Source organism: Triticum urartu, chromosome 5 (assembly GCF_003073215.2).
Source record: "Triticum urartu cultivar G1812 chromosome 5, Tu2.1, whole genome shotgun sequence".
Lineage (NCBI taxonomy): Eukaryota > Viridiplantae > Streptophyta > Magnoliopsida > Poales > Poaceae > Triticum > Triticum urartu.
Genome location: NC_053026.1, coordinates 630,931,787 through 630,950,862, shown reverse-complemented (window position 1 = coordinate 630,950,862; position 19,076 = coordinate 630,931,787).

The window sequence follows — 19,076 nt, the reverse complement described above, 5'->3', positions numbered from 1 at the left end:
CTCCAACATATCTACAAATTTTAATTGTTCCATGTTGTTATATTATCAATCTTGGATGTTTTATAATCATTTTATATCATTTTTTGTTACTAACCTATTGACATAGTGTCAAGTGATAGTTGTTGTTTTTTGCATGTTTTTTACATCGTAGAAAATCAATACCAAATGGAGTCCAATTGCCATGAAACTTTTTACGGCGATTTTTTATGGACCAGAAGAAACTTAATGGGCCCTGGCTGCTCCTGGGGGTCCTCCAAGGAGAGCACAACCCACCAGGGCGCGCCAGGAGGCCCAGGGGCGCCCTGGTGGGTTGTGCCCACCTCGGGTGCCCCCCGGACCGCCTCTTTGCTCTATAAATACCCCAATATTCCAAAAACCCTAGGGGAGTCGACAAAATATTGATCCAACTGCCGCAGAGTCCAGAACCACCAGATCTAATCTAGACACCATCTCGGATGGGGTTCACTACCTCCATTGGTACCTCTCCGATGATGCGTGAGTAGTTCTTTGTAGACCTTTGGGTCCGTAGTTAGTAGCTAGATGGCTTCCTCTCTCTCGCTGAATTCGCAATACAATGGTCTCTTGGAGATCCATATGATGTAACTCTTTTTGCGGTGTGTTTGTTGGGATCTGATGAACTTTGAGTTTATGATCAGTTATATCTTTTTATATCCATGAAACTATTTGAGTTTCTTTGATCTCTTTTATGCATGATCTCTTATAGCCTCGTATTTATTCTTCGATATTTGGGTTTTGTTTGGCCAACTTGATCTATTTATCTTGCAATGGGAAAAGGTGCTTTTTAGTGGGTTCGATCTTATGGTGCCTGATCCCAGTGACAGAAGGGGAACCGACGTGTATGTATCATTGCTACTAAGGATAAAATGATGGGGTTTATCTCTAGATAGATAGATCTTGTCTACATCATGTCATCGTTCTTATTGCATTACTCCATTTCTCCATGAACTTAATTCACTAGATGCATGTTGGATAAGGGTCGATGTGTGGAATAATAGTAGTAGATGCGGGCAGGAGTCGGTCTACTAATCTTGGACGTGATGCCTATGTAATGATCATTGCCTGGATATTGTCATGATTATTTGAAGTGCTATCAATTGCCCAACAGTAATTCGTTTACCCATTGTTTGCTATTTTTCTCGAGAGAAGCCACTAGTGAAACCTACGGCCCCCGGGTCTCTTTCTCATATATTTGCATTTGCGATCTACTTTTCCTTTGCTTTTATTTTCAGATCTATTAAACGAAAAACCCAAAAATACCTTGCTGCAATTTATTTTATTTGGCGTTCGATCTATCCGTATTTACAACTTTCTCCTGTCCACGTGCCAATTTCTGGCGCCTTTACCCGAAAGGGATTGACAACCCCTTTTACACGTCGGGTTTCGAGTATTTGTTATTTGTGTGCAGGTGTTGTTTACGTTGTGTTGCTTGGTTCTCCTACTGGTTCAATAACCTTGGTTTCATATCTGAGTGAAATACCTACCGTCGATGTGTTGCATCATCACTTACTCTTGGGGGAAATACCGACGTAGCTTCAAGAGACATCAGAGCAATTGACAGAAAAGCGCAAAGTTGTGATGATATCTAAGGCAATGATCATGAATATAGGCATTGTGTCTGTGTCAAGTAGACCGAAACGATTCTGCATCTACTACTATTACTCCACACATCGACCGACTCCTGCCTACATCTAGAGTATTAAGTTCATAAGAATAGAGTAACACAAGTAAGATGACATGATGTAGTGGGATTAACTCAAGCAATATGATGAAAACCCCATCTTTTTATCCTCGATGGCAACAATACAATATGTGCCTTGCTTCCCCTACTGTCACTAGGAAAGGACAATGCAAGATTGAACCCAAAGCTAAGCACTTCTCCCAAAAACCAATCTAGTTGGCCAAACCAAATCGATAGTTCGAAGAGACTTGCAAAGATATCAAATCATGCATAAAAGAATTCATAGAAGATTCAAATAATATTCATAGATAAGCTGATCATAAATCCATAATTCATCGGATCTCGGCAAACACACCGCAAAAGAGTATTACATCGAATAGATCTCCAAGAACATCGAGGAGAACATGGTATTGAGAATCAAAGAGAGAGAAGAACCCATCTAACTACTAGCTATGGAGCCATAGGTCTGTGGTAAATTACTCACGCTTCATCGGAGAGGTGATGGTGTTGATGTAGAAGCTCTCCGTGATCAAATCCCCCTCCGGCAGGATGCCGAAAAAGGCCCCAAGATGGGATCTCATGGGTACAGAAGGTTGCGGCGGTGAAAAAGTGGTTTCATGGCTCCCCTGGAAGTTTTTAGGGTATATGAGTAAATATAGGAGGAAGATCTAGGTCAGGGGGTCGCCGAGGGGCCCACGGGGTTGGGGGCGCGCCCTCCACCCTTGTGGCCGCCTTGTGGCTCTTCTGACTTCCACTCCAAGTCTCCCGGGTGTCTTCTGGTCCAAGAAAAATCATCGCGAAAGTTTTATTCCGTTTGGACTCCGTTTGGTATTCATTTTCTGTGAAACTCTAAAACAAGAAAAAAAAACATAAACTGGCACTAGGCCCTAGGTTAATAGGTTAGTCCCAAAATCATATAAAATATCATATTCGTGCATATAAAACATCCAGAAACAGATAATATAATAGCATGGAACAATAAAAAATTATAGATACATTGGAGACGTATCAAGCATCCTCAAGATTAATTCCTGCTCGCCCTCGAGTAGGTAAATGATAAAGACAGAATTTTTGAGGTGGATTGCTACCTGACATATTTATCCATGTAATTCTCTTTATTGTGGCATGAATGTTCAAATCCTTAAGATTCAAATCAAAAGTTTAATACTGACATAAAAACAATAATACTTCAAGCATACTAAAAAAATAATTATGTCTTCTCAAAATAACATGGCGAAATAAAGCTTATTCCTCCAAAATCATATAGTCTGGCTATGCTCTATCTTTATCACAAAAAATATTCAAATCATGCACAACCCCGATGACAAGCCAAGAAATTGTTTCATACTTTTGATGTTCTCAAAACTTTTTCAACTTTCACGCAATACATGAGCATGAGCCATGGACTTAGCACTATGGGTGGAATAGACGGTGGTTGTAGAGAAGACAAAAGAAGGAGATAGTCTCACATCAACTAGGCATATCAACGGGCTATGGAGATGCCCCTTAATAGATATCAACGTGAGTGAGTAGGGATTACCATGCAACGGATGCACTAGAGCTATAAGTTAGAAAGCTCAAAAAGAAACTATGTGGGTGTGCATCCAACTCGTTTGCCCACGAAGACCTAGGGCATTTTGAGGAAGCCCATCATTGGAATATACAAGCCGAGTTCAATAATGAAAGTTCCCACTATTATATCAAAGTGATACCATAGGAGACTCTCTATCATGAAGATCATGGTGCTACTTGAAGCAAAAGTGTGGTAAAAGGATAGTAACATTGTCCCTTCTCTCTTTTCTCTCATTTTTTTGTTGGGCCTTATCTCATTTTTTGGCCTCTTTTTTTCGTCCGGAGTCTCATCCTGACTTGTGGGGGAATCATAGTCTCCATCATCCTTTCCTCACTTGGGACAAGGCTCTAATAATGAAGATCATCACACTTTTATTTACATACAACTCAAAAATTACAACTCGATACTTAGAACAAAATATGACTCTATGTGAATGCCTCTGGCGGTGTACCGGGATGTGCAATGAATCAAGAGCGACATGTATAAAAAATTATGAACGGTGGCTTTGCCAAAAATACGATGTCAACTACATGATCATGCAAAGCAATATGACAATGATGGAATGTGTCATAATAAACGGAATGGTGGAAAATTGCATGGCAATATATCTCGGAATGGCTATGGAAATGCCATAATAGGTATGTATGGTGGCAATTTTGAGGAAGAATATGTGGTGGGTTTATGGTACCGGCGAAAGTTGCGCGGTACTAGAGTGGCTAGCAATGGCGAAAAGGTGAGAGTGTGTATAATCCATGGACTCAACATTAGTCATAAAGAACTCACATACTTATTGCAAAAATCTATTATTCATCAAAACAAAGTACTACCCGCATCCTCCTAGGGGGATAGATTGGTAGGAAAATACCATCGCTCATCCCCGACCGCCACTCATAAGGAAAACAATCAATAAATAAAGGGACAATTCCATTTCTACCCCTAACTGGAACCCACTACTCAAATTTGCCCCTAATTTCAATGTGTGCTCAAATTTGCCCCTCTGTCGTTAGTTGCCCTTATAGAAAAGCCCTTCTGCGCCGTTACCGTCCGGTCAAACAGCTTTGACCATCTCGAAAAAAATAGTAAAAAAATCAAAAAAATCTGAAATTTTGTGGGATTGAAGCTAGTCATGTGCGCAATGTGCGTGCAAATTTTCATGCTATTTAGACATACCAGGAGCTCGTGGCAAAGGAAAACAATAAATCTGTACATCTTTGAATAGTAAATTCAAAAAAATAGCAAGAAAATTCAAAAACATATGAAATTTTTTGGCATCCAAGATGCTCGGGTGCATAAGGTGTGTGCAAAATTTTGTTATCAAATGACATGTGTGGAGCTCTCGCAAAAAAACCAAAATAGTGTATTTTTTACAAGTTTTTTTCTCAGACAAATTTTTTTTTCTCCTCGAGCTCCTACAATCTCCAAACACAACAAAATTTTGCACACACCTTCCGCACCTAAGCATCTTGGATGCCAAAAGAATTCATATTTTTTTGAATTTTTTTGCTATTTTTTTGAATTTACGGTTCACACACGTATATATTTACTGTTTTTCCTTCGCCGCGAGCTCCTAGAATGCCCAAACAACATGAAAATTTGCACGCACCTTGCAAACCTGAGTACCTTCGATCCCACAAAATTTCAAATTTGTTTGACTTTTTTGCCATTTTTTGAGATGGTCAAAGTTGTTTGACCAGACGGTAACGGCGCAGAAGGACATTTCTATAAGGGCAACTAACGGTAGAGGGGCAAATTTGAGCACACATTGAAATTAGGGGCAAATTTGAGTAGTGGGTTCTAGTTAGGGGCAGAAATGGAATTGTCCCATAAATAAATCATGCTCCGACTTCATCACATAATGGTTCACCATACGTGCATACTACGAGACTCACAAACTTTAACACAAGTATTTCTCAAATTCACAACTACTCACTAGCATGACTCTAATATCACCATCTTCGTATCTCAAAACAATCGTAAGGAATCAAACTTCTCATAGTATTCAATGCACTTTATATGAAAGTTTTTATTATATCCCTCTTGGATGCCTATCATATTAGGACTAATTTTATAACCAAAGGAAATTACCATGCTGTCCTAAAGACTCTCAAAATAATATAAGTGAAGTACGAGAGTTCATCAATTTCAATAAAATAAAACCACCACCATGCTCTAAAAATATATAAGTGAAGCACTAGAGCAATTTTGCCTAGCTCAAAAGATATAAGTGAAGCACATAGAGCATTCTAATAAATCACGATTCATGTGTGTGTCTCTCAAAAGGTGTGTATAGCAAGGATGACTGTGGCCAACTAAAAATCAAAGACTCAAATCATACAAGACGCTCCAAGAAAAACACATATCATGTGGTGAATAAAAACATAGCCTCAATTAAAGTTACCGATAGACGAAGACGAAAGAGGGGATGCCTTCCCGGGGCATCCCCAAGCTTAGGCTCTTTGGCCTCCTTGAATATTACCTTGGGGTGCCTTGGGAATCCCCACTCTTAGGCTCTTGCCACTCCTTATTCCATAGTCCATCAAATCCTTACCCAAAACTTGAAAACTTCACAACACAAAACTTTAACAGAAAATCTCATAAGCTCCGTTAGTATAAGAAAATAAATCACCACTTTTTGGTACTGTTGTGAACTCATTCTTTATTTATATTGGTGTTAAACCTACTGTATTCCAACTTCTCCATGGTTTATAAACTATTTTACTAGCCATAGATTCATCAAAAGAAGCAAACAACACGCGAAAAGCAGAATCTATGAAAAATAGAACAATCTGTAGCAATCTGGATATTTCGAATACTTATGTAACCCCAAAAATCCTGAGAAATTAGGAAGTCCTAGGCAATTTGTTTACAAATCCTCTGCAAAAATAATTAGTATTTTATCGCGCCTCTATTAAAAATGAAAACTAATCTCCTGGGTGCAAAAGTTTCTGTCTTTCAGCAGGATCAAAATCAACTATCACCGTAAGCTATCCCAAAGGTCTTACTTGGCACAAACACTAATTAAAACATAAACCTACATCTAAACAGAGGCTAGATGAAATATTTATTGCAAAACAGCAAGTAAAAACATTGGGTTGTCTCCCAACAGCTAGGCATTGATAATTTCTATGATGCTCACATGAAAGACAAGAATTGAAGCACAAAGAGAGCATCATATAGATGTGAAAAACACATCTAAGTCTAACATACTTCCTATGCATAGGCATCTTATAGGCAAAGAAATTATCAAGACAAGCAAAAACTAGCATATGCAAGGAAGAAGAAAGAGACAATAGCAATAACAACATAACGAGAGGTAATTTTGTAACATGCAGATTTCTACAACCATATTTTCCTCTCTCATAATAATTACATGTGGGGTTGTATTCAAACTCAATAATATAACTATCACATAGAATATTCTATTTATTAACCACATGCATGCAAACTTGACACTCTTCCAAAATAGTGAGATTATCATAAAATAAAGTCATGACCTCTTCGAACGCACTTTTTTTAAAAACTTCATAAGATTGAACATTATCCAAATACGTGGGATCTAAAGTTGACACTCTTCCAAACCCACTTTCAATATTATTGCAAACATTATTACCAATCTCATATTCATCATGGGACTTAAATAAATTTTCAAGATCATAAGAAGAATCACCCCAATCGTGATCATTGCAATAAGTAGTGGACATAGCAAAACTAGCATCCCCAAGCTTAGGGTTTTGCATATTATTAGCACAATTTACATTAATATAATTTATAATAACATCATTGCAATCATGATTTTTATTCAAAGATCTATCGTGAATCACTTCATAAAGTACTTCATCACAATTTTCAGATTCACGAATTTCAAGCAAAAACTTCATAAAGATAATCTAGTGCACAAAACTCACCAGCAATTGGTTCATCATAATTGGATCTCTTAAAACGATTGGCAAGAAGATGAGGATCCATAGAACTTAGGTTCTCTGATTTGCAATAAATACACGATTATTCCAAGCAAACAAGCAAATGAGCTAAATAAGACATCAAGGCAAATGAAAAGACGAACGAAAGAAGGGTGAAGAAAAGGCAAATCTTTTCAAAATTCGTTTTAGAAGTGGGGGAGAGGAAAATGAGAGGTGAATGACAAATAATGTAATGTGAGGGATGAGAGTTTATGATGGGTACTTGGTATGTCTCGGCTTGGCGTAGATCTCCCTGGCAACGGCGCCAGAAATCGTCAAGTTGACGGGAGACAAATCTTGACTTGACTTGGCATAAATCTCCCCAGCAACGGCGCCAGAAATCCTTCCTGCTACCTCTTGATCTTGCATTGGTTTTTCCCTTGAAGAGGAAAGGGTGATGCAGCAAAGTAGAGTAAGTATTTCCCTTAGTTTTTGAGAACCAAGGTATCAATCCAGTAGGGGACAACGCAATAAGCCACCAAATACATGTACAAACAAACACCAACTTGCACCCAACGGGATAAAGGGGTTGTCAATCCCTTCACGGTTATTTGCACGTGAGATCTGATATAGATGGATAAACGGTAAAGTAATATTTTTGGTTTATGGAACGGAAAGTAAAAGATTGCAAAGAAAGTAAATCAGAAACTAAAACTGTAGATCGTAAACTTATAAGATGGAAAATAGAACCGGGGGGCATAGGTTTCACTAGAGGCTTCTCTCAAGATAGAAAATATTGCGGTGGGTGAACAAATTACTGCCGAGTAATTGAAAGAAAAGTGCAAAGTCATGACGATATCTAAGGCAATGATCATGAATATAGGCATCACGTCCGTGTCAAGTAGACCGAAATGATTCTGCATCTACTACTATTACTCCACACATCGACCGACTCCTGCCTACATCTAGAGTATTAATTTCATAAGAACAAGGTAATGCATTAAGTAAGATGACATACTGTAGCGAGATTAACTCAAGCAATATGATGAAAACACCATCTTTTTATCCTCGATGGCAACAATACAATACGTTCCTTGTTGCCCCTAATGTCACTGGGAAAGGACGCCACAAGATTGAACCCAAAGCTAAGCACTTCTCCCATTGCAAGAAAAACCAATCTAGTTGGCCAAACCAAATCGATAGTTTGAAGAGACTAGCAAAGATATCAAATCATGCATAAAATAATTCAGAGAATATTCAAATAATATTCATAGATATGTTGATCATAAATCCACAATTCATCGGATCTCGGCAAACACACTGCAAAAGAGTATTACATCAAATAGATATCCAAGAACATCGAGGAGAACATGGTATTGAGAATCAAAGAGAGAGAATAAGCCATTTAGCTACTAGCTATGGACCCGTAGGTCTGTGGTAAACTACTCATGCTTCATTGGAGAGGCAATGGTGTTGATGTATAAGCCCTCCGTGATCGAATCCCCCTCCGGCAGGATGCCAGAAAAGGCTCCAAGATGGGATCTCATGGGTATAGAAGGTTGTGGCGGTGGAAAAGTGGTTCCCTTGCTCCCCTGGAAGTTTTTAGTGTATGTGAGTATATATAGGAGGAAAATCTAGGTCAGGGGGTCACCGAGGGGCCCACAAGGTTGGGGCGTGCCCAACCCCCCTAGGCGCGTCCTCCACCCTTGTGGCCGCCTTTGTGGCTCTTCTGACTTGCACTCCAAGTCTCCCAGGTGTCTTCTGGTCCAAGAAAAATCATCGCGAAAGTTTTATTTTGTTTGGACTCTGTTAGGTATTCCTTTTCCGCAAAACTCTAAAACAAGGAAAAAACATAACTGGCACTAGGCTCTAGGTTAATAGGTTAGTCCCAAAAATCATATAAAATAGCATATTAATGCATATAAAACATCCAAAACAGATAATATAACAGCATGGAACAATCAAAAATTATAGATACGTTGGAGACGTATCAGCTACACTTCATTTATATATTTTTTTCTTCATTCCCATCAGTGTTTCCGCCGACACTCTGTCAGCCCACATTTTGACGATAGGCGACAAGAAAGTCCTGGACTCAAGATGCACCACCGTCGTCAGTCCACGGGATTGGGCACGTGCACCAATGCCAGCAACATGGAGCAGTCCTCATCGCACCTAGTTGGACGACAACGCTTCTCTGTGGCCTCCTCCTCCTCCGTGTTTGCTTGGAACATTGATGCACCATTGTCTCCTTGTAGCGACCTGACCCGAATGGATCAAGTCTCTGTGCTTAAGTGTCATCCCTGGATCGGTATGCTGACACACACAGTACTCGAAGGATTTATAACAGAGGTAAATCACATGTATAAAGTAACGTAAATACTATTACCTCAATCCATATAGCGGAAGCAACAAGGTTGTGGATTCCCATCAACACCAACGGCAAAGTTGAGTGTAGAAATCGTAACCCTAACGTATCACTTACTCGTTGTAAGATAATCCTGCAACATGAGACGTTGCAGCCCGAAACGGGTCAGTACATTGAATGTACTGGCAAATTCACACCATAGAGAAAATGATGAACAATGGCTATCACTACATGCATATATGGCTGGTGGAAAAGCTCTATGGTTATAAGGTTTTTGCGTAAAGCCAATTTTTCCCTACTTCAAAGGAATAAATTTTATTTAACTATCATGGTGGTTGTTGAACATTGAGAATGGTTGACAGCATTCTCAATCCCAATTAAGTAACATCATTAAACCCAACAATATTCATTTAAATTAACGTGATGAGATCAACAGGATAATCCAAGAACTAGATACTCAAGATGTCCATAACCGGGGACACGGCTAATCATGATTAGTTTGTACACTCTGCAGAGGTTTGCGCACTTTTCCCCACAAGACTCGATCGCCTCCGTTTGGATTCTCGCACTACATGGTGTTTGAGAAACGGATGACCGAGACATAGTCTTTCAGAAGCGCTAGCACCTTACATGTGGGTAGACCGGTACACCTACTTTCCCCTACATCTGCTAGTCTACCCGTAAGAGTTCGCAAAACTTAGTCAACTATGCCAGAGCCCATAATGACTTGTGGTTGCACACGGAAGTTTCTAGCATGAATGATCTTATGATCCCTTTGAGCCTGGGTGGCGGTCCGAAATAAAAACAAGCAAGTCCCGATAGACATCAGGTGCCTCAATCCACCCAGATGTGTGTTTAAGTTGCCACCTTAGGTAAACCATTAAATTATCAATCTCACATCTGTCATGGATATCACTCACCCAATCCACGTCTACTAGCATAGCATGGCATAATAAGCAAACGTAGAAGTAACTCCCAAAGGTTTCATAATAATACAGGTAATAGGTTCCTACCTCATCAACTACTTCCCAATACCCACATGTTAATTAGATCCTAATCATGCAATGTTGGAGGTTTGATCTAATGCAATAAAAACTGGGTATGAAAGAGGTATGATCAAAGTGTGAACTTGCCTGCAAGGTTGATGAAGATGATTCGCACTCGAAACTCTTGATAGATCTACTCGTCACACTCCGGTCAATCTATCGTAAGCAAGCAATAGTAACCACACATAAGCAATCACTCAAAAGATCAGAAAGAACGAAGAAGACGATTCGGAAACATCAAAACCAAGCAAATAACTCTTGCAACATAAAACAATTTCTAACAGTACCAAAATTATGTGAATTTGGCCTTATTAGAAAGTTTAGGTCAAGAGCTTCGATTTGCAAAAAGAATCAACTCAAACAGAGTTACGGATAAAAAGATATGATCAAAAGAAGTTTGAATTCAAATCTGATCTAATTCAAATTTTAACTTTTCAAAGACATGTTTGGGTTGGATTACTGGATAGAGGAGATCGTAACGAAGAAGTGGGCGTTGGTTTCGTTGGATTTGGACTAACGAGTAAAAAGTTATGAGGGTTTGAAGTACAGGGACTAATCTGTGAAGAAAATTTATCACGAATAGGTCCCTGGCCGAAAATAACAGAAAAAGAAAAAGCCAAAAAGTGAACGTTCGCTAACTAGTTCTTAAACAGAGAACGTTCTCTAAATAGATCTAATTAAAAAAACTAAACTGTTTTTTTAAACAAAAACCGAACCCTAAAATAAACCGGCTAAACTAGGGAAAACCGGATCGGGTTTTGTGCGGGTTTTACCGGTTCGCCTAATAAAACCGGCGGCGGCGACGAACGGACTCCGGCGAGGCGGCGCGGCTTCGGCGAGGTGTGGCGACGGCGGCTGCGCGAGGCGACGCGGGGCGGCGCTAGGCGACGGTGCGGCGGCGAGCAGCGAGGTGGGGCGGCGGACTAGGCGGCGGGGTGGCTCGCTTGCGGCGGCGGCGGCGACTGGAGCAGGCGGCGGCGGCGAGATGCGAGCGAGGCGAGGCGGCGCGAGCGGCGAGAAGGAGAGGAACGGGGCCCGGGGCCTCGTTATTTAAGGGGAAGGGGAGGAGGTGGCGTGGAGGAGGGGGCAACGGCGGCGGTGTCCTGGCGGCGTACGGCGCCGGTGAGATGCGGGAGGGGCGACGCGGTGCGGCAGAGAGAGAGAAGCCAGGGCGGCGGCGGCGGCTTTATAGGGGAGGGGAGGAGAGGGCGGCTTGGGCGAGGGGCCATGGAGAGGCGGCGGCGCAACGGACTCCGGGGAGGAGTCCCGGTCAGGGACGACGGGCGAGGCGGCGCGGAGTTGGGCCTTGGCCTGGCATCGGCTGGGCCGGCCCAGTTGGCGGGAAGGTTTTTTTTTTATAAACATTTTTTTCCAGAGAACTAAAATAATAAAAACAAAATAACTAAAAATATTATATAGGCATATAATATATCAAAATTTTCAGAAAAAGATTTCCTACGATGTGAACATTTTTCTAGCATTAAATAAAATACACACAAATTCTAATAATTCAAAGAGTGCTACTGGTCTATTAAAATCCAACTAAAATCATTTTAAAAATACCAAAATTATTTCAAATTAATTTTCCTCCAATTTTCTAATGTAGGGAATCATGTTACCCTATTTTCCATGTATTTTGATTTTGGAGAAAAATAATTTGAATAAAACTCAAATAAATCCAAATTGAAAATAATTTCAAAAGGACTTTGAATTTGATCCCTGAAACTCCCAACTCATATTTCATAATTTGAAAAAGTCATTTTATCTCCTCTCGTGAAAATCATTGAGTTGCTTAAAGTTTCTGAATTGAAATATTTCCAAATGAAATTCAATTATTTTCAAATACCCTTTCATTTAATTTTAAATGGAAGAAGTCATATCATCTTCGCTCAAGGGTTTTGTATTTGAAAAGAATTTGAATTCATGGAGATCATAGAAGCAAATATGAAAGTTTGGGAAAGTCCTTTTATTCCCTCTCATTTAACTTTCAAAAAGTTTCGAATTCACTCACTTTCAGACAATCAATTAAACAATCAGTCAAATCTATCTATTTATTATAACATTCCAAAATTTAGAATTTTGGGATGTTACACTCCTGCGGTAACTCCGTGTTTGCTTGGAACATTGATGCACCATTGTCCCACGGGTTGGTATGAATCAAGTGGTGGCAAAGCTGGGCTCTACTGAAGGAAGTAGAGTGTGTCTTCTGGGTTGTGGGTCATGAACATGTTTTGCACGGGGGCGATGGAATGGGTGTCGACAGACTCTGTTGGGCAGTCCAAATGGCTCCCTTCCTGCCAACATATGTTGCTCGGAGGACACCCTCACCTCCATAATTTCTCAAAAAGTAAAATGATAGTACTACCCAAAACAAAGGTGCTAAACAACTATGAGAAAACAATAAACCCACACATAACTCAAAATTTTGATGGTGAATAGAGTTTACAACTTTGAGTGGTGGTATCTGATATGTCTCAAACACATCTATAATTTTTGCTTGTTTCACTTCTATATCGGAATTGCATCAGTTTGACATCATTTTTTGTCAATTTTGTTGGACTAACCTATTAATCCAGTGCTAGTTGTTTTTTTCTACTTTCGGACTTTTCACAAAATCAGCGCTTTAGGAGCTGTAAAAATCCTATCTGGAGGCATGTTCCGGTACTTTGTCAGAAGGTAAATACTCACCGGAGCCATTGTTACCTCTTGAGCTTGCATTGGTTTTCCCTTGCAGAGGAAAGGGTGATGCAGCAAAGTAGCGTAAGTATTTCCCTCAATTTTGAGAACCAAGGTATCAATCCAGTAGGAGACAATGTGACAAGCCACCGAATACCTACACAAACAAACACTAACTTACAACCAACACGACAAAGGGGTTGTCAATCCCTTCACGGTTATTCGCAAAGTGAGATCTGATAGAGATAGATAAACGGTAAATTAATATTTTTGGTATTTTTTATTTATGGAACCGGAAGTAAAAGATTGCAAAAGAAAGTAAATAGGAAAATAGAATTATAGATTGGAAACTTATATGATGGAAAATAGACCCGAGGGGCATAGGTTTCACTAGAGGCTTCTCTCAAGATATGAATTATTACGGTGGGTGAACAAATTACTGCCGGGCAACTGATAGAAAAGTGCAAAGTTATGATGATATGTAAGGCAATGATCATGAATATAGGCATCACGTCCGTGTCAAGTAGACCAAAATGATTCTACATCTACTATATTACTCCACACATCGACCACTATCCAGCATGCATCTAGAGTATTAAGTTCATAAAGAACGGAGTAATGCCTGAGAGATGACATGATGTAGAGGAATTAACTCAAACAATATGATGAAAACCTCGTCTTTTTATCCTCGATGGCAACAATAGAATACGTGTTGGTTCCCCTTCTATCACTAGGATCGAGCACTGCAAGATTGAACCCAAAGCTAAGCACTTCTCCCATTGCAAGAAAAACCAATCTAGTTGGCCAAACCAAATCAATAGTTCGAAGAGACTTGCAAAGATATCAAATCATGCATAGAAGAATTGAGAGGAGATTCAAGTAATATTCATAGATAAGTTGATCATAAATCCACAATTCATCGAATCTCGGCAAACACACTGTGAAAGAGTATTACATTGAATAGATCTCCAAGAACATCGAGGATAACATGGTATTGAGAATCAAAGAGAGAGAAGAAGCCATCTAGCTACTAGCTATGGACCCGTAGGTCTGAGGTAAACTACTCATGCTTCATCGGAGAGGCAATGGTGTTGATGTACAAGCCCTCCGTGATTGAATCCCCCTCCGGTAGGATGCCGGAAAAGGCCCCAAGATGGGATCTCATGGGTACAGAAGGTTGCGGCGGTGGAAAAGTGGTTTCGTGGCTCCCCTGGAAGTTTTCAGGGTATAAGAGTATATATAGGAGGAAGATCTAGGTCGGGAGGCCACTGAGGGGCCCAGAAGTTTGGGGGTGCGCCCCACCCCCCTGGGTGCTCCCTCCACCCTTGTGGCTGCCTCGTGGCTCTTCTGACTTGCACTTCAAGTCTCCTGGGTGTCTTCTGGTCCAAGAAAAATCATCACGAAAGTTTTATTCAGTTTGGACTCCGTTTGGTATTCCTTTTCTGCGAAACTCTAAAAGAAGGAAAAAAACAGAAACTAGCACTAGGCTCTAGGTTAATAGGTTAGTCCGAAAAATCATATAAAGTACCATATTAATGCATATAAAACATCCAAAACAGATAATATAATAGCATGGAATAATAAAAAATTATAGATACATTGGAGACATATCAGCCATCTTCATCCATCTTGCTAGCACCATGACCCTGTGTGAGTAGTCCTCCTTGGACAATGGGTCCACAAAAATAATTAGATGTCAATATCTCCCCCTTGTTCTTCAATATGTAAATAGGACCCATTCTTTTAATAAAATAGTTCCCCCATAAAAGTTAGCCAATGTGACGCATACTAGAACTAACAAAGAAATATCTAAAAATGTTGACAACAATTTATGACTCGGATAGCAATATTTCAAATGATGAAGACGACTATCTATAACCTGGGACGTAGTAGCTGGTCCAACCTACAACAATATATTAATTGGAACATGAGTGTTAGCATAAAGGAATTATAGGCAAGAAATCAATACATCCCCTTTTTCGAAACTACCTACAACTCTTCTTCTACCACATATTTCCTAGGCTTCTCCTCCTTGACAACGACCACGGGCTTATCTGGGTCATTGTCCAGCATCACACAGTCATCATCATCAGAAGCAGAACCTCCAGAATAGATAGTAACTCATGTATCATCGTGAAATTATCTAAACCCTCCCCCAATCTAGTAAAGTCATCGAGTAGGTGGTCGGAAGCCCACTCGAGGATGTCGGCGGTCAGCTTGGCAGCAAAAGGATCCTTGTTCTCGTCATCTGAGATGATCTCGATGACAGCCTATGCCATCGGCCACATTGATTCGACCCCAAAACCCTCGGGGAAATTCACATTGGACTTGGAAAATAAAGCCACAACGGCCAATGAACGCTGCGAGAAGAGCAAAGCAGCGCAACAAGCAATCAATGAAGTGGCGAAAGATGGCAGTCGGTCTTCTTGAACCGAAGAAACAAAGAACATCTCTTGGGAAGGTAAGGAAAAACAAAGAGCATCTCTTGAACAACGCAATCTTGACAAAAAGGAAAAGAAATAGAACACATAAATCAAGCAAGGTAGCTTGCTTACTCTCCATCTACCGTGTGTTGGCAGTTTCAGGCAGTGGAAAGGAGGGAGGCACATTTTGCCCTTGAAAAGGCAAGACGGCAGTTTTACTTACAGTAGAGTAAAGGAAGAGGAGACAATACCAATGCGGTGGCAAAGACGACAGCTGGGGGTGGCTCCGCCGCAATGCACCTAGACAGAAACCACTGAGGTGGAAGGGGGAGATAAGGATAATAGATTTAGTAATATTTTTGAAGCTTGGTGACCTCAGTTGATCAAAGAAAGGAGGAAAAAATAGTTGAGAGTGGGATGGAGGGGAGGGGAGCATGGGGTTTACCATGGCGGTTTGGTCTCTTGTCAGCGAGGGCCAAGGGGGAGGTGGTATGGATGGGAGATGAGAACGTCAAGGCGAAGCAACTGCCCTGCTCACGCCTTCGGGGGGATTATGGTTGGTATGATCGCCCTTGGCTATGCGTTCACGCACACACAGGGAGGGGAGGGGTGGGGAGGAAGACCATAATGACTTGGGCCTTGCTTAGGGTCGGGGGTCCGTGTAGCCAGAAAAGTCATGAGTGGGATCCCCATTTTCATTAGACATCGGTAGAGCAGGAGGGGAGTGCACGGTGAATATGCTCGATGTGTGTTTCTTGATCCTTTTCTAACGCACGCATACGTGGGGACCCAAATGTCAAGCCTGGGCATAAAAACCAACAAACCAAAGACCGAACCAATGCTGAAACCGAAAAAACTATTTTTTTAGTTTTTCTTACTTCTATAGGAAAATTCGGTCTTCACTTTTGCTATCGAATTGTATTCAGTCAGTTCAGTTTTATACCGATCACCGAAACAGAAAGCCAAAATAACTTGTTCAAACGTGCAAATATCCTAGCGCCTAGTTTGCCATGGGCCTTGGCGCGATGTGCGTGGCTACATGCGTGCGAGTCACTCGCTGCGCCGGCCACATATGTTGAGCTAATCAGTCCCACTCTTTTGCAAGATAGTTTCTCCCAGCCGTGCTAGTACGCCACTTGCACTTGGATTTGTCCCACCTCACCTAGCTACACGAGATGAGGAAGTGCGTTCAGCTACTTAAGAAGGTCGGGTGCTAGAGGCAAAATACACGCTAGAAACATGGTGAGAACAGCTCAAGCTATCACCTCGGTATAAACTAAAACCGAACCGAATTTTTGGTTTTTGAATTTTTTGTGCTCTTTTTGGTTAGCAATATGAGAAACCGATTTTCATAAGAAAAAACAAACAAACAGTAGAAACCGAAATGCCCATGCCTACATAACGCGGCACTTGCATTACTATTTCCTTTCTTTCACCTTCTTGACAAATGGTGAGTGGTATGAACACTTCCTCTTTCTCTTCGCAGCTCCTTATTTTCCATGGTGATTGTGGATTATTACATTACTTGTACGGAACCATGTAGCCTTTATATTCTCTCTGGTTCATGTGGTCTCTAGGTGCACACCGGTGTTTAGTGATCCATTTCCCACCTCCGATCGATTTTCTTTCTTCTTTCTGGCACCACGTAGTGGCTCTTCGAGAAGGTGTGTTAAGCGTTTTCTCCTCCTTTCATGTGAAAATAACAGCGGTAGTGCATCAGTAGTAATAGCATCGAGGGTGCAACAACGTACCTCCCTCTCCCCGTGTCCCTTCCCGGACCTCTCACAATATCGACACGTCACCCGCCCCACCATGTTATCTTGCTTGTCGCCCATGGGAGTCACCGGACCACCAACCCTCTACCTCACACCTCCCAACTAAAAATCCGGAGTTCACACAACTTCCTAATCCGTCCTTGGTTGGGTGGTTTCATGTAACACCCCAATTTTTGGCCCTTTTCTGTTCTTTTGGTTTAGCTTGGAATTTACTTTGGATTTCCCTTGAATTTTATGGACTTCAAACTTGGGAAGATCATCTGTCCTTCTCCTCCTAAGTGAATAGTAATTCTCAAATCTTTCCCAAGATCATGTCATCTCCATCCTAGCCCAACCATAATTTCCATCTTATCTAAATATTCCTTTTTGTATTAAAGGAATAATCATGTTTGCGCTAGGTTGTGAAGCAACCTATATTTTTGTCACTCCCAAAATTCCCACAAGTCCTTTGACTCATATAAACCATGGATATGTAAACATATTCAAGATTCTATGCTCATGGTGAGCACACCATCCAATTCTAGTTTCTGGACCCATTTTGAGATTGTAAAGCAACTATATTTTATGTTTCTTCATAATTCTTGAAATTAATCCAGGCCCTAAGTATCCCTATATCCATTGAGCATGCCAAAGTTCACATCATTTGGCCAAGACAATTTCCCCCAAAAATTATCTCAGGATTCTATCCAGTACGGATCATTGTGAAGGAAGTACCATTTATATTTATCCAAATGATATGAAATGTTACTACTGCCTGCAAGCCAAATAGGGCAGTGTATCACTTTCGCAGAAGTACCCCAATTAGCAGTCGTCCCAACGAAGATTGGAGGAGAGTATCTATAGTGGCGCTTCTATCGATTGTGTCACGGCTCTTGTGTGAAGTAACTGCTTGAGCTTCTGCAAATATTGTTACTGTCCCGAATGATGGATAAACCATATTAACAAGGATAAAAGGGGTTTGACGTAATAACTATAAAAACTATTGAAAGTAAATAACATAAATAAGAATGAAAGTTTTGTTTCCTATAATGAAGAGATTAGGCGCAGAGAGAATTTAGTTCATGGTAAGAATGTATCAGATGTGCTAATGTGACGGTAATACCAGTTACCTTGTATTGTACTCATAGCATTTGATATGTGTGTTCTGTAGGCGGATCACCCTAAGGTTATGAAGCTCCTCCACACGGCATTATATTTCATTCTATGGTCATGCTTACCATTGCCACGGAGTGGTCGTTTCACAATTAAGGTACTTGGATTGTAACCAAGCATTAAGTTTAATGGATCACCGCCATCTCACATTGTCTTCGGTCCTCTGATGGCCCACAAGTATAGGGTATCAATCATAGTCCTTTCGATAAGTAAAAGTGTCGAACCCAACGAGGAGCAGAAGGAAATGGCAAGCGCTTTTCAGCAAGGTATTCACTACAAGCACTGAAATTATCGGTAACAGATAGTTTTGTGATAAGATAATTCGTAACGGGTAACAAGTAACAAGTGTAACAAAGGTGCAAAAAGGTGGCCCAATCCTTTTTTTAGCAAAGTATAAGCCTAGACGAACTCTTATATAAAGAAAAGCGCTCCCGAGGACACATGGGAATTACTGTCGAGTTAGTT